The sequence below is a fragment of the Peromyscus eremicus genome, chromosome 7 (genome assembly GCF_949786415.1).
Source record: "Peromyscus eremicus chromosome 7, PerEre_H2_v1, whole genome shotgun sequence".
In the NCBI taxonomy this organism is placed as follows: domain Eukaryota; kingdom Metazoa; phylum Chordata; class Mammalia; order Rodentia; family Cricetidae; genus Peromyscus; species Peromyscus eremicus.
Window position 1 is genome coordinate 13,294,103 of NC_081422.1, and position 16,040 is coordinate 13,310,142.

A 16,040-nucleotide genomic window follows, 5' to 3' on the forward strand; every position below is an offset into this window, starting at 1 on the left:
TAATTGATATTATAAATTTTCTTGTGAGTTCCTTGACCCTTCTGATTCTACAATCTTTCCTCTCTTCAGCAGGATTCTCCAAGCTCTATCTAATGTTTGGCTGTGGGTCTCTACATCTGTTTCCATCAGTTGCTGGAGAAAGCCTTTCTGATCACAATAGGGCTCGACACCAATCTATGAGTATAGCAGAACATCATTAGGCATCATTACATTGAGGTTTTTTTTTTTTTTTCTCCAGTCATGTTTGGTTCTATCCTAGGTCTCTGTGTCATCCAGCCTCTGGGTCCTGGTGTTCCAGGCAGTGTCAGGTGTGGGCTCACTCTCATGGCATGAGTCTAAGGCTAGAATACTCATTGGTTGGCCACCCCCACAATCTCTGTGCCATTCTTAATCCAGCACGTCCCATAGGCAGGACAGACTGTAGGTCGAGGTTATGTGGCTGAGTTGGTGTCTCAGTTCCTCCGCTGGAAGTCTTGCCTCATCACAGGATATTGCCAGTTCAGGCTACATATCCCCTGTTGCTTGGAATCTGAACTGAGGTCATCATTGTAGATTCCGGGGAGTGTCCCTTGAATCAGGTTTCTACTTCATCCTGAAGTGCCCCTCTTTCCAGTCATCTTTTTCAGTACTCTCCTTTACATGCCTCCCCTAACTGATCCCTCATGATTCCATCCCTACCTGCCCCCAGTCCACCCAGATCTCTTTGATTTCCTCTCTCCTGAGAGAACTCCTTGTTACCTAGCTTTTCTGGATGTGTGGATTGTAGCATGGTTAAACTTTATAGCTAATATCCACTTATGAGTGAGTACATTTGTCTTTCTAGGTCTGAGTTATCTCACTCAGGTTGATTTTTTTCTAGTTTCATCCATTTGCCTGCAAATTTCATGATGCCATTTTTTAACAGCTGAGTAATACTCCATTATGTAAATGTACCACGTTTTCTTTATCTATTCTTCCATTGAGAGACATCTAGGTTGTTTCTAGGTTCTGGCTATTACAAATAAAGCTGCCATGAACATATTTGTCCTTGTGGTATGATTGAGCATCCTTTGGGTACATGCTGAAGGGTGATATAGCTGAGTCTTGGGGTAGCTAAATTCCCAATTTTCTGAGAAACCTCCATGCTGATTTCCAAAGTGGCTGTGCAAGATTGCACTCCCACCAGCAGTAGAGGAGTGTTCTCCTTGCTCCACGTCTTCTCCAGCATGAATTGTCACTTGTGCTTTTGATCTTAGCCGTTCTGACAAGTGTAAGATGGAATCTCAGTGTCATTTTGATTTGCACTTATCTGATAGCTAAGGATGTTGAACATTTCTTTACGTGTTTCTCAGTTATTTAAAATTCTTCTGTTGAGAATTCTCTGTTTAAATCTGTACTCCATTTATAATTGGATTATTTGGTTTGTTGATGTCTAGTTTCTAGCGCTCTGTCAGATGTAGAGTTGGTGAAGATATTTTCCCACTATGTAAGTGGCATTTATTATGTAAGTGCCATTTTGTCCTATTGATGGTGTCTTGGCTGTACATGAGCTTTTTAGATTCATGAGGTTCCATTTATTAATTGTTGATCCTAGTATCTGTGCTATCGTTCTGTTCAGGAAGTTGTCTTCTGTGTCAATGCATTCAAAACTATTTCCCACTTTCCCTTTTATCAGGTTCAGTGTATCTGGTTTTATGTTGAGGTCTTTTATTCACTTGGACTTGAATTTTGTGCAATATGATAGATATAGATCTATTTGCATTCTTCTACATGCTGACATACAGTTATACCAGCACCATTTGTTAAAGATGCTTTTCCCCCCATTATATATTTTTGGTTTCTTTGTCGAAAATCACATGACCATAGGTGTGTGTATTTACATCTGGGTTTTGAATCTGTTCCATTGATCCACCTGATTGCTTTTATGCCAATACCGTTTTTTTTTTTTTTTTTTTTTTTTTTTTTTTTTTTAAACTGTAACTCTGTAGAAGAGCTTAAAATCAGGGACAGTGATTCTCCCAAAGTTATTTTAATGTACAGGATTGTTTTAGCTATCCTGGGTTTTTTGTTTGTTTTGTTTTTCCTTATGAAGTTGAGTATTGTTCTTCCCAAGTCTATAATGAATTGTATTGGAATTTTGATGGGGATCACATTGAACCTGTAGATAGCTTTTGGTAAGATGGCCATTTTTACTATGTTAATCTTATTGACCCATGAGCGTGGGAAATCTTTCCAATATCCGATATCTTCTCCAGTTTATTTCTTCAAAGGCTTGAAGTTCTCGTCATATAGGTCTTTCACTTGTTTGGCTAGAGTTACACTAAGATATTTTATATTATTTGTGGCTACTGTGAAAGGTGCTTTTTTCCTGACTTCTTTCTCAGCCTGTTTATCATTTGTATATAGGAGAGCTACTCATGTATTTTTTTTTTGAGTTAATCTTGTATGTAGCCACTTCCCTAAAGGTTTATCAGCTGTAGGAGTTAGTTCCTTGATAGAATTTTTTTGTCTACTTATGTATACTATCATGTCATCTGTTAATAAGGATAATTTGACTTCTTCCTTCCTGATTTATATACATTTGAACCCCTGTAGTTGTCTTATGGCTCTAGTTAGAATTTCAAATACTATATTTAACAGATATGGGGACAATGAACAGCCTTTTCTTGTTCTTGATTTTAGTAAAATTGCTTTGAGTTTCTCTCCATTTAATTTGGTGTTGGCTCTTGGCTTGTTATAAATTGTCTTCATTATGTTTAGGTGTATTCCTTGTATTTCTGACCTCTCCAAGACTTTTTTCATGAAGGGATGTTGAATTTTTTCAAGGGCATTTTTGGCATCTAATGAGATGATCTTGTGTTTTTTTTTTCTTTCAGTTTGTTTATATGGTGGATTACATTGACAGATTTTCATATGTAGAACCATTCCTGCATCCCTGGGATAAAGCATACTTGATCATGGTGGACGATCTTTTTGACGTTTTGGTTTGGTAGTATCTCACTGAGTATTTTTGCACCAATATTAATGAGGGAAACTGGTCTGTAATTCTCTTTATTTGTTGAGTCTTTATGGTTTGGGTATCAGGGTGACTGTGGCCTCATGAAAAGATTTTGGCAATGTTCCTTCTGTTTTGTAAGGTAGTTTGAGAAGTATTGATATTATCTGTTCTTTGAAAGTATGGTAGAATTCTTCACTAAGACTTTGTGTCTCTAGGATTTCTTTCTTTTTTTTTTTTTTTTTTGGTTGGAATCTTCTAATGACTGCTTTTATTTCCTTAGGGGTTATAGGTCTATTTAAATTGTTTAATTTATCTTGACTTAATTTTGGTAAGACTTATCTATCAAGAAATCTGTCCATTTCTTTTAGATTTTCTGATTTTGTAGACTACAGGTTATTGCAGTATGACCTAATGATCTCTAGATTTCCTCAGAGACTGTTGTTATGTCCTCCTTTTCGTTTCTGATTTTGCTGATTTGAATATTCTCTCTTTGTCTTTTAGTTAATTTGGATAAGGGTTTCTCTATCTTGTTGATTTTCTCAAGAACAAATTCTATATTCCATTGATTCTTTGTATTGTTCTCTTTGTTTCTATTTTATTGATTTCAGCCCTTAGTCTGATTATTTCCTGCCATCTATTCCTCTTGAGTGTGTCTGTTTCATTGTGTTCTAGAGCTTTCATGTGTGCTGTTAAGTTGTAAATATCAGATCTTTCCAAATTCTTTATGAAGGCACTGAGTGCTATAAACTTTCCTCTTAGCACTTCTTTCATTGTGTCCCTTAAGTTTTGGTCCATTGTGCATTTATTTTCATTGAATTCTAATAAGTCTTTTATTTCTTTTTTTATTTCTTCCTTGACCTAGTGGTAACTCAGTAGAATGTTGTTCCACTTCCATGAATTTATAGGCTTTCTGTTATTGAGATCCAGCTTTAATGGTGGTCTGATAGGATGCAGGGGTTTATTTCAATTTTCTTTTATTTATTGAGACTTGTGACCAAGTATGTGATTGATTTTAGAGAATGTTCCACGAGGTGATAAGAAGAATGTGTATTATTTTATGTTTAGGTGAAATATTCTGTAGATATCTGTTAGGTTCATTTGAGTCATATATAATGTCTGTTAGCTCCAGTATTTTTCTGATTAATTTTTGTCTGGATCATTTGTCCATTGGTTAGAGTAGGATATTGAAGTCTCCCACTACTAATGTGTGATATTTGGTATGTGATTTAAGCTTTAGTAAGTAATGTTTCTTTTATAAATGTTCATACCCTAGCATTTGGTACATAAATGTTCAGAATTGAGACATCGTCTTGGTGAATTTTTCTTTTGATGAGTATGAAATGTCCTTATTCATCACTTGATTATTTTTGGTTTGAAGTCTATTTTATTAGATAGTAGAGTAGCTTCACTAGCTTGCTTCTTGGGTCTATTTGCTTGGAAAATCTTTTTCTAAGCCTTTACTCTGAGGTAATGTCTATCTTTGATGTTGAAATGTGTTTCTTGCATACATCAGAAGTGTGAGATGACTCATCCCTAACGGGTTTGAGGGCCGGAAGGCCCAAACAAGTAAAAAATACTTTCTGAGAGCCAGCCTGGGTCTGCCTAAAGGCCTTAGCAACAACAGCTGAAACATGATCTGGAGATGACCTGGACCAATGAGAGATAGCCATGTCACACCAGCTGATGCATATTCATCAGACCTCCCCCCAGGGAGGGGTGGAGGATATATAAGGTTTGCCTCTTCCTGAATAAACAGCTTGTTGTTTCAACATTCTCCAAGTCTATGTGGTTTGACTCTGCGCCTACTTGGCCCCCACCCCCAAAACGAACAACAGCAAAGGACCCTGCTACATCTGGTGCCGAATGAAACGCGGAACATTTGGTACTTGAATAGGGTCTGTTTGTCTCCTTTTCCTCATGTGCGGGCCCCCTTGAGCGGTGTATTTCAGTGAGTAGGCCCCTCTATGTTGTGAATATTCGGTCCCTTCAGCAGGTAAGTGCTGGGACCCCAACTTTCTTCTTTCTGTTTGTCTTGTCTGTGAGTCTGTCTGTACAGCAGGGTAGCACATACTTTTGTTCAGGCTCGCCTGGTGTTTCCTTATAAGGGCTGGTCCCTCAGGAAACAACAGGCACCATCTGACTATTTTTAGTTGTGTATGTGTTTATGTGTGTATGTGTGTGTATGTATGTGTGTTTGTGAATGCATGCGTGTGCTTGTGGGTTGTGATGCCTGGAGAGATGGATCAGTAGTTAATAGTGCTTGTTCCATAGATCTTTTCAGAGAACATATGGGAACCTGATCTTTGAATAAGAGTCCTGTTCCTGGCCAGAAACAGTGAAGTGGCCTCAGGAGTAACTCTCCATTTATTTGTTATGCCCGTTTTGTTGACTATAATTGCTGGCCTAAAGTCATTTTCTACTGAGGCCCACAATAAGCACTTATCTATTGCCTTCATTCCGTCCCTGACTGATATTTTCTCTGCCTCTGCTGACAAGGAGAGGCATGAGAATAGGTGTAAAGTGAAGGAAAGGGATGGAAAGAGAGGAAATGCTTGCTGCAGCACCCAAGTCTATACTGGCAGCCCCTCTCTTTGTTTCCCCCATGCCTCAGTGGCTACCCCCTCACTGCAATATCCACAGAGTGATTTGCCTGGATGTCTACCTGCCGAGCCAGCTGCTCTGCATACCTCCCAGCCTATTCCACCTATGGTGCCGCACATGCCCCCCATGGCGTTTCCAGTTAATGTGGGCCCCAATGTGGCCAACCAACCATGCATACCTGCCCCTCTTGCAGACCTATCTTTGGTCCGTAAGGCTGCTAATGAATCAGGTCCTGACTCATCATATTTAGTACAAGTCCTACGGCAATGGTTAATGTGTTTATAGACTTATCACTGGCACCATTTGATGAAGGCTGTGTTGGAGCCTGTGGTCTTCCTTAACTAGTGAGCTGCCTATGATGACCAGGCTGAGGCTCAGGCTCATTTTAATATACAACACTACATCACTATTTCTCTTGAGACAGTCACAGACTGAGGACCATATGCTAACCCTGTCATACAAGCCCAAATTGGACAACACACTTATTTACTTGCCTTGGGAGACACCATTGCCCTTGGTGCATTGAAGGGATCCCATCACCCTTCAGTGGCAACACTCTATTCCCCTATTAAACTGGGGGTGAGGATATGCTTGCATTTTTCCCCAGAATACCACCACACCGATATGGGTACCCTCCAGAAATGTGTGTCCTGCAACAGACCAAGAGACTTTGGACAAAGAAGAAGCTTCAGAGGGGTAATGTATGATTTGCTCCGCTACTGTGACATTAGTAAAGGTCATGTTATCACTGGCATGTGACCCTAGATATAAAGCGATTGCCTCACCCCTTACAAGGTTGCTAATGCATCACCAGAAAGAATTCAGTTGGCACAATAAAAATGACTAGGGTCCCATCCATGTCCTTGAGATTGAAATTTGACTAATCCTTCTGTTGTTTAAATATCTTCTGCAACAGGTTCACCAACAGAAGGCAGCCACAAAGGCAACCCTACCGGTTTTATTGGCTCTCAGACACCTAGATCAGAGTCCTCCTAGAGAGATAATGCACATATGGCTCACTGAGATACAGAAGGCTACTGCCTAAAGCCCACCACCCGGACAGCTCTCCAAGATTGATGCTCTTCCAGGGCTGGTAGTCAATGACAGATACGAGCTTGTTTGGCAAATCAATTTAAGACAGGCACAGTCCATTATGCTGAGCTCTCCTGAGCTGAGGTCAACAAAGTTAGGGCAATGCACCCTAGCTCCCACTGAGCATGTCCTATAAAATAATAAAAAGGGGTGGATGTGTGGGATGACTCATCCCTAACGGGCTTGAGGGCCAGATGGCCCAAACAAGTAAAAAAGATACTTTCTGAGAGCCAGCCTGGGTCTGCCTAGGGGCCTTAGCAACAGCAGCTGAAACATGATCTGGAGATGACCTGGACCAATGAGAGACAGCCATGTCACACCAGCTGATGCATATTCATCAGACCTCCCCCCAGGGAGGGGTGGAGGGTATATAAGGCTTGCCTCTTCCTGAATTAACTGAGCTTGTTGTTTCCACATTCTCCCCTGTGTGTGGTTTGCCTCTGAGCCTACTTGGCTCCAAAGGGAACAGCAGCAAAGGACCCTGCTGCACAGAAGGATGGATCCTGTGTTATTATCCATTCTGTTAGCCTGTGTTTTTTAATAGGGGATTGAGTCCATTGATATTAACAGATATTAATGACCAGTGATTGTTAATTACTGTTATTTTGGTGGTGGTGGTGGTGGTGGTGGTGGTGGTGTGTGTGTGTGTGTGTGTGTGTATGTGTGTGTGTGTGTGTGTATATGTGTGTGTATGTGTATTTCCCTTCTTTGGGTTTTGCTGGTGTAAGATTATTTATTGCCTCTGTTGTGTGGGTGTATTTAAGCTTGTTGGAACTTTCCTACTAGTACCTTTTGTAAGGCTGGATTTTTGGATAGATGTTATTTAAATTTGACTTTGTCATAAAAGATCTTGTTTTCTCCATCTATGGTGATGGAAGGTTTTACAGATTATGGTAGTCTGGGATGGCATCTGTGGTCTCTTAGAGTTTTTAAGACATCTGTCTAGGTCTTTTTGGCTTTTAGAATCTCTGTTGAGAAGTCAATGTAATTCTAATACATCTGCCTTTATATGTTACTTGTCCTTTTTCCATTTTTTAATATTCTTTTTTTTTCAGGATGTTTAGGGTTTGATATTTTTTTAATTCTTTATAAAATTTTTAATTCTTTCTCAGGGAACAGAGCGAATGTAGTCCCCCACTACCACAAATTATGCAGTCGAGTTTCCTACATTTGGGTAAATCACACGAGTCAGCACATCTGGAGTGCAATGGATAAGCCTTGCCCTGGGAAAACTACCTTCATGATTATGGTATCTGCCATGCCAGGTAAGTGTAGGGTTTTGCTTATTATTTGGGGATGGATCTTTCTTTTCTGTTCCAATCTATTTAATGTTATGTAAGTTTCTTGTATCTTTATAGGCATGTCCTTCTTTAGGTTTAGAAAATTTTCCTCTATGATTTTGTTAAAAATATTTTCTTGGCCTTCGAGCTGAGAATCTTCTCCTTCTATTCCTATCTATGTGTGATTATTATAGAGATTACATATTCACGTATATGAAAGTGAAATCACACACACAGACACACAGACACACAGACACACACACACACACACACACACACAGGGCCTCACACACACACTAGAAAAACCTGTACACTGATCTGTATTCTAAGCCTTCCTCATTCTCGTTTGCAACAACTCTCTAAATTGTCCAGGCTATTTTCAAAGTCACTCCACATACCAAGCTGGCCTGAAACTTAGATCCTCCCGCCTCAATCTCTTAAAAAGCTGGGATTATAGTTGCATACTGCCAAGCCTGGCTATCATCACATGTATTGATTCATCAAACTAATTTGCTTGGAGTGCAAAGGCCACGGAATTCTGATCTTCTGAAGACTGCTCAATACCAAGCATCATAGACTTTAAAGTCAGAACAACATGAAATGGGAATTCACCTCTGCATTTATTATGTTTATGACTTTGAGTAATACATTTAACAAGTTCCATATGAAAACACTTTGACTGTACTAGTATGGAAATAATAATTCACATTTAGTACTTTGATTAAATAAAACTTAAGTATAGTCTCTGATAATAAATGTCGGTTTTTAAAAGGTTGTTATATAATAAAATAACTCCATCATTTGATGTGATCCTGGGTTGTTTTAAGGTCAAAAGTGTCCTTGTGTTACATCTAAGTAGTTGAGACTAAGAACAGTTAGATGTCAGTGTGAAGATGTTTAAAGCTACTGTCCAGAACAGCCAAAGGAGAAAACACTGCTACCCAGTGCAATAGGGGTCCATCTGTCATGTCATCCAATATTGTCCAAAGTGCCATTTGTAGCCAGGAATGAACAAAAATTTTATCTCTGAGGCACTAATATTAATTTCTCTGGCTTTGACAGAGACAAATTGCTCATACAGCATAACATTTCACTAGACAGTCTGTAAATCTGGGGGAGGGCCCTGCTTGATGACTTTGCAAGATATAGATGCATGTAGAATTCCTATATTTGCTCTAGCTCTTTGCAAACAAAACAAGACATCAACATGAGAGAGTGTTTCACTCAAGTGATCCTAGAACTGTGTACTCACCTCCTTCTAGATGTGTGTTGTCTCCTGTACTAGTGAGTAAATTGCATGATGGCTCCATTGGGAAAACAAAATGTATAGACTAAAAATCAACTACACAACTGTTATTCATCTTGCACCTAGGATTAAGTAAAATACAGTGGCATAGAGCCAGTAGATTTGTGGGTTATTATTGTTGTACCTGCATTCAAATACCTTTGAATTTCTGATTACCACAGCAGGTAACAAACAACGTCAAAATCGTCATTTTGTTTCCACTAATTTTTATAATTTCGTAGTAAAGCTTCATTTCTTCTGGTATCTTAAAACATCTCCCAGAATCCTTCATTGTTTGGTGAAATAATGATTTAATGTCATTATTTTTTATTTTATGTGTATGAATGTTTTGACTGCATGTATGTCTGTGTACAATGTGAGTGCCTTGAACCTGTTGAGCCCTGAGAAGGGCAGCAGATCTCCTAGAAATAGATCTACTGATGGTTGTGAGCTACACATTGGTGCTGAGAACCAAACTCCAGTTCTCTGCAAGAACAGCAAATGCTCATAACTGCTGAGCCATCTCTTTGCTCTCCCCACCTCCCAATATCTTTTTAAATAGAATTCTAGGATTTTTAAACTCATCTTTGTAAGTCCACTCCCATGGCAGGGGCTGCCCTGAGACTCTGGTGTTTCAGAACTGGCTGAAGTGGGGTCAGCTACTGTAACTTGTGCTGTGAGAGGAACAGATTCCATGGCCAAGGCCAAGGGTAAGTTGGAGATTATGTGGAAGCTTCACATTGTCTCATAAAGTTTACAAGAAGCTTCATGATGAGAATGCATTTGTCATTGTCTAATCCAGTGTTCCCCAGATAAACAGACAGAACATGCCTCTATCAGTGACTATACATCATTATCCTGTGGCTGGGCTCTGTTGGGTGTACTTTGTTAAACACTGATCTCCAGTAAGTTCAAATACTATAGGTGCATGAAGACTGATAGAGTTTGCACTGTCAGTTACAATGGGTAGCATCCTTAGAGGATGGTGATTTTCTATCATATTTTTTATGGCTGGACTCTTTCTTTATGATGTGTGCTGTGTTTTCTATTCATAGCTCAAAGGAAGGCATTGTTCTTGCTACCTCTTCTTGTCATGACATCACCGCTGGGCTAAGTAATGTGAAGTAATGATTCTCCAAGAAAAGAATCATTACTTAAAATTTGCCCCTCCTACTTAAAATTTGCCCTTTACCTACCTCACCTCTCTCTTGATGTCTAGAAACCTTTGAAAGCAAATACTAAAGCAAGAAACTCTTTTCTTTTTTTTTCCTACTATCAAAGTTATTTTGTTCATTGTTTCCAGTGCTAAATTTAGGTGACTGTTTAAACTTTCCAGACTGTATCATAATATGACCCATTTCCTCTTGAGTTATTGGGATAAAGAGGGGCTCTCTCAGGTCCACATTGCATTGGGTTTCTTTCTTCTCCAGTAAATTTTCTTTTTTCAAAACACAGTCATCTGAAACTTGATGGAGGCACCCTTCATCTGCCTGCTGATAAACGTTTCTGGCTATTCAAGTCCCCTGTTTCTCTTCCTGCAGCTGCTTCAGCATTCTCTGCAAGATTATGATTTACTAACTAGATCTGGAGTCTTCAACTATTCTTCCCTTCTCTTCCTCTTCCTCCTCCTCCTCATTTTCCTACTTGTCCTTTTCCTTTCTTTGCTTTCTTTCAGGTTTTTGAAACAATATTCCACTGTCCAGCCCAGAACTCATGACTGTTCCCATTCTCAGCCTCTTGACTGCCTGGATCACAGCCAAGTACCCCCATTTTGTGATAAGTGGCTCTTCTTTTAGGAAATGTGTGATACTTCTGCCTGTGATGCTAAGAAGGCTGCCTGTGATGGACCAAGTGGAAGAGGACCCACAGAAAGGAGAACCTTCAATCAAACCCCTTAGCCACTTCCTCCTGCGGCATAGTTACTGCCACTGTGCACCCCCGCCTCTTCTCCTCTTTTTTGTTTTTGTTTGTTTTGTCAGTATGACCTCATTAGGGGAGTATCCCACCTCACAGGAACCTCCCTAGGCTCAATGGATTCCCAGAGCTCAGCCAGATGGTGCTTTTGTGATTGCATGTTCACGGAACTTGGCTTTATCTGCCAAAATCTTTTCTTGGAGAATCATTACTTCACATTATTTACAGGGATAAATGCTGGAATTGCAAAGGTACAATTCAATATTAAGTAATAATATGATGTCATACTGTGCACTGTCTGTGACAGACATCTAGGACTCAAGACCTCCTGTGGGCATTTGAGAGAGGTTCACCGCTTTCTCCAGTAGTTAGGTCTCTGCACCTGTCTGGCTTGGGCAGCCCATGAGTCCTGTTCCTTTGAGGTTTTATTTCTCTTTTTTATCTTTCTCTGGCTCAGTCTGAGACTGTCTCTCTCCTACTTCTCACATAGGCTCCCTGAAATCTGACTTTATGATCCCATGTGTGTCACATGGGTGTTCTTGACACTATCATCCAAATTTAGATCTTTTTACAAACATAAATAAAGGGTTGGAGCCCAAATTGTGGAATTTATAGACACTTGAGTCATTCTTAGACTAAAAAAATATACAACTGACCAAATCAGGTTTTTTTTTTTTGCTTGTAGTACAAGCTAAACTTTGACTCCCCTGCTTCGACCTCCTAACTGATGATGTTAAGGTAGATCCCACAATGCTCAAAAGAATTTGGTACATTCTGCCTTGGAAGTGAAAGACAGCAAGCGAAAAGGGAGACGATCAGTGGTGGTTTGGATATATCACAGATGTAAGTTTTGCCTTCTTATTTTCAGATGATTGGTGTTATGAAATAGCACCACATAAAGTCATCGTTCCAAACACCTTGACATCTTTCAGTGCCTCAAAGGCTACTGCTTCTGTCCTTTGTATGTGTTGCTACACTGCCTTCAGGAATGTTCTAACTTGCCAAAGGGTAATGGCTTACTTTCTGAAACATTCTCACATCAGAGATGATTCAAGAACATTTGAAATTCAAAGTCGTTTCCCTGGCTGTCTCAACATGTCTTCTCTCAGCACTCCTTTTATAGATATATTCCTTCTTTCTTTCATAATCTGTGTTTTAACATTCATCTATTTTACTTGCTTGTGATATTCAAGTCTCCCCCGGCAGTGTTGGGTGTGTGCGTGTGCGTGTGCGTGTGCGTGTGCGTGTGTGTGTGTGTTTGCTTTTATCACAAGATTTCTCACTGGGTGTAATTTGCTGACTAAGGTAGGCTGGCTGGCCAGCGAACGTTGGGGATTCACTTGTCTTTACCATGCAAACTCTGGGGTTACAGGCACACATCACTGCTCTTGGTTTTTGTTTTTTTGTTTTTGTTTTTGTTTTTGTTTTTTTGGTTTGTTGTTGTTGTTGTGTTTTAAGATGTGCTCTGGGAATTGAACTCAGGTCCTCTTTCTTGCACGGCGAGCACTTTACTGATGTAGCTACTTCTCCAGTCCCAGCAGATCACCTTAAATAAGCTCTTGCCATTCTAATGAGAGCAGAATTGGATCTGTATTTCTTATCATTATTCTCCCAGAGCCCAGCCCATACCAAATTCAGTAAGTAATGTTCAATGGGCCAGGAACTGCTGCAAGTCTTTTGTAAGCATTGACTTTAACTCTCAAATCAACCCCATTTTAAGAATTTTTTTTCCTATAGTCAAACTAAAAAACCTTGAGATAGACAAATATCAAATGACTTTTTCAAGGTTATATAGCTAATATGCGAATAAACTGGAATTCAGCTCTAGGAAATCTGAGTGAAAATGCATTGTTTTAGTAGATAAGTAACAAAGATTAAAAAGTATGAAGTTAAATAGGAGAGAAGATATCAACTTACATGAAGATGATACACTGAGATAATGATGAACTATCCCTCAGAGACCTCTGAAAGACAGCCAGGATGTCTCCTCAGCATCTCTGACAGAAGGAGTGACATCAAGGGCAGCTTCAGTACGTTTGCATTAACATATCTAAAGGAGGCTGTGTCTGTCAATCATGAGGGAGATTATTCTGGAGTGTTGATAAACAGCAAGCAAGGGAGAGTTCCAGAGGTGTTACTAGCCTGGGGAAACCACTTCTTCAGCTCCCCTCCCCAGTAGTGGGTGATTGCTCGATCAACACCTTACAGTAAGTGTGGGTTGTTTTTAGTGATGGTGAAATGTGCATGACATAGATCCTACCATCTTCGCCATTTTCAGTATTCATTTGTAATCCTCAGCTGAGTGTGGCTAATTCAACTGCTATTGGGGCATATATGCAACAGACATGTACTTATATTTTAGTATTTTAGCAAACACTTTTTTGAACAATGGAATTGGAACAGAAACTAGATAAAGTAGTAGAAAATAATTAAAAAATCCCCATGAAGGGTGTGTGTGTGTGTACCTGTATATATGTGTGTACTTTCGAGTAAAGTCAGAGAACAACCTTAGGTCTCATCCATGGGTATTGTCCACCTTGACTTTTGAGACAGAGCCTCTCATTTGGACCTGGTGCTCACTGTTTGAGCTAGGCTAGCTGGCTAGTAAGCCAGAGGGCTCTGCCTGTCTTTCCAGTGCTGAGTTTACACAACTATGTGCTACCACATCTGGCTTCTTTTACATAGGTGCTGGCAATTGAACTCACATTTCCATGCTTGTACAGTGAGTATTTAATTGAATAAGCCTTCTCCCCAGCACCCATCGTACCCCATGTGCATTGTGTTTTTAAAGAACTGCCTACAATGTGAGCTGAATGTTCTTGGAAATAAAAATTAGCCAAAATGTTTATCTCAAGGAATAACTGATTTTCTCTAGAGGACATATGTATCCTATTGTCTTGATTAAAATTCCATGCCTTTCCTGAGAAATAGGCAAGCATATCTTTACAGACCCGTTACAGCCCACAGTGTGTCCTTGTTCCCACACAAAGCTAGTTAATTCAATTTAACTTTGTGTATAGCCTCAATACATTATGTTCCAAGTATCTCCCATTATCTCCTAGTGTCATGCTCCTGATTTCCATTTCTACTGTAGACTTTGTGTCACACGGTCATTTTCAGTGCACAACTCTGTCATTTGGTGCCTTTGCACCAAGTGCATTTAGAAAAAAATGGCAAAATCCAGGTGATACAACAGTTAAATATACTTTGTAAGTAACAAAAATGGTTGCAAGTTACTCATGGACAGGATATCAATTGTTGATTATTGTAAGTCTCAGGAAATGTTTCAGCTACATTCACCTTAGAAAAATAATTCAGTTTTACATAATATGTTCAAGAGAGGAGCATACTCTCTCACAATGTAATACTATTCCTCAGAAATACTGTCCACAAATAAATGCATAAGCATGTTCAGAGAGGCATGGGTAATAATGAATATAGATGGTGTTTACAACAACCACAAAATAAGGAAAAAGACAGGGTAGCTGTTAGAAAAGATAATTGTGAGCCAAGCGGTGGTGGCACACGCCTTTAATCCCAGCACTCGGGAGGCAGAGCCAGGCGTATCTCTGTGAGTTCAAGGCCAGCCTGGACTACCGAGTGAGTTCCAGGAAAGGCACAAAGCTACACAGAGAAACCCTGTCTTGAAAAATCAAAAAAGAAAAAGAGAAAAAAAAAAGAAAAGGCAATTGTGACCTGCTCTATGATTGTCTGTCATACTGTAGTAGAAATAAGGAACATAATCACATTTATGGTATTGGAGAATCCTAAAAGCAGACCAGCAAGATTTAAAAGAATGAACCAGGGGGCTGAACCAAGTGATTCTCTTTAGGATTACATGGCTTGAACTTGAAACTAGGACAAGAAATAAGGGGTTATTGTCAACAAAGTTAAGACAAAAGGATCGGAGTTAGAAAAAAAAATAGCAGCTATAAATTTAGTTTCAAGTTTGATACTAAAAATTTCTACATAAACACAAATTCATCCAACTCTCAGTAGAATATCACCAGTAGCCTCCCTTTCAGGTAGAGCCTATAGATCTTCTGAGATGTACTAGCTTCCAGCTGCTCTGACACAATGCCTGAAAAACTGGAAAGGGAAGGAATATATTCTGATTAACAGCTTCAGAGTTTCAGTGATTAGCATATTTCACTGTTGTCAGCCTGTGATGAGGTAGAACTTCTTGGTGGCAGAAGCACACTGTAGGGGCAAGTTTCTCACCTCCTGGAAGCCAGGAAGCTTAGACAGGGGACAGGATATTCCTTTAAAGCATTCCCTTCAATATTCTCCTTTAGCCCTACATTCTAGTATGAGAAGGTACTTTGGCATGAGAAGGTACTCTCCAGGCTATGGAAAGAGATACCTGGACACCAAACCAGCCACAAAACTCTCCACTTATAGTATTTTCTGTCTACGAGACATGGTGGGAAAACAAAGCACAGAACTTGTGAGAATAGCCAACTATGTTTAGTTTAACTTGAGCCCCACCCCATGAGAAGGAGCCCATGCCCTACACTACCTGCATGGCCAGGAACCAGAGACTGGATGTCCTAGAGACCTAGAATAGGACCAAACACAACTGGCAGATAAACAAACAAACAAATAAATAAATAAATTCAACATTTCAAAGAAATGATTCCTAATGATATTCTGCTGTACTCATATGTACTTCAGAGAGGCTTCCTCCAGCAGCAGATGGGAGCCAGTGCAGAGACCCACAGAAGGACATTATGCCGAGAGAGTCTAAACTGGAAGTCTCCATTGGATCTCTCTCCTCAGAGATGGAGAACCCTGTTGAAGGAGAGGAGCTATAGGACTCAGAGGGGATGGAGGACACTAGGAGGACATGACCCACCAAGTTAAGTAAGCATGGCTCCCATGGGCTCACAGA

At 39.8% G+C, this 16,040-nt stretch overlaps 1 non-coding gene across 1 annotated transcript; it reads right to left on the bottom strand.

The window, feature by feature from the left end:
- Positions 1-7,779: 7,779 nt before the first annotated feature.
- LOC131915776 (U1 spliceosomal RNA) lies at positions 7,780-7,943 on the bottom strand. Its single transcript, XR_009380427.1, has one exon. It is a non-coding gene; the product is annotated as a U1 spliceosomal RNA (small nuclear RNA).
- Between the last annotated feature and the right edge of the window lie 8,097 nt (positions 7,944-16,040).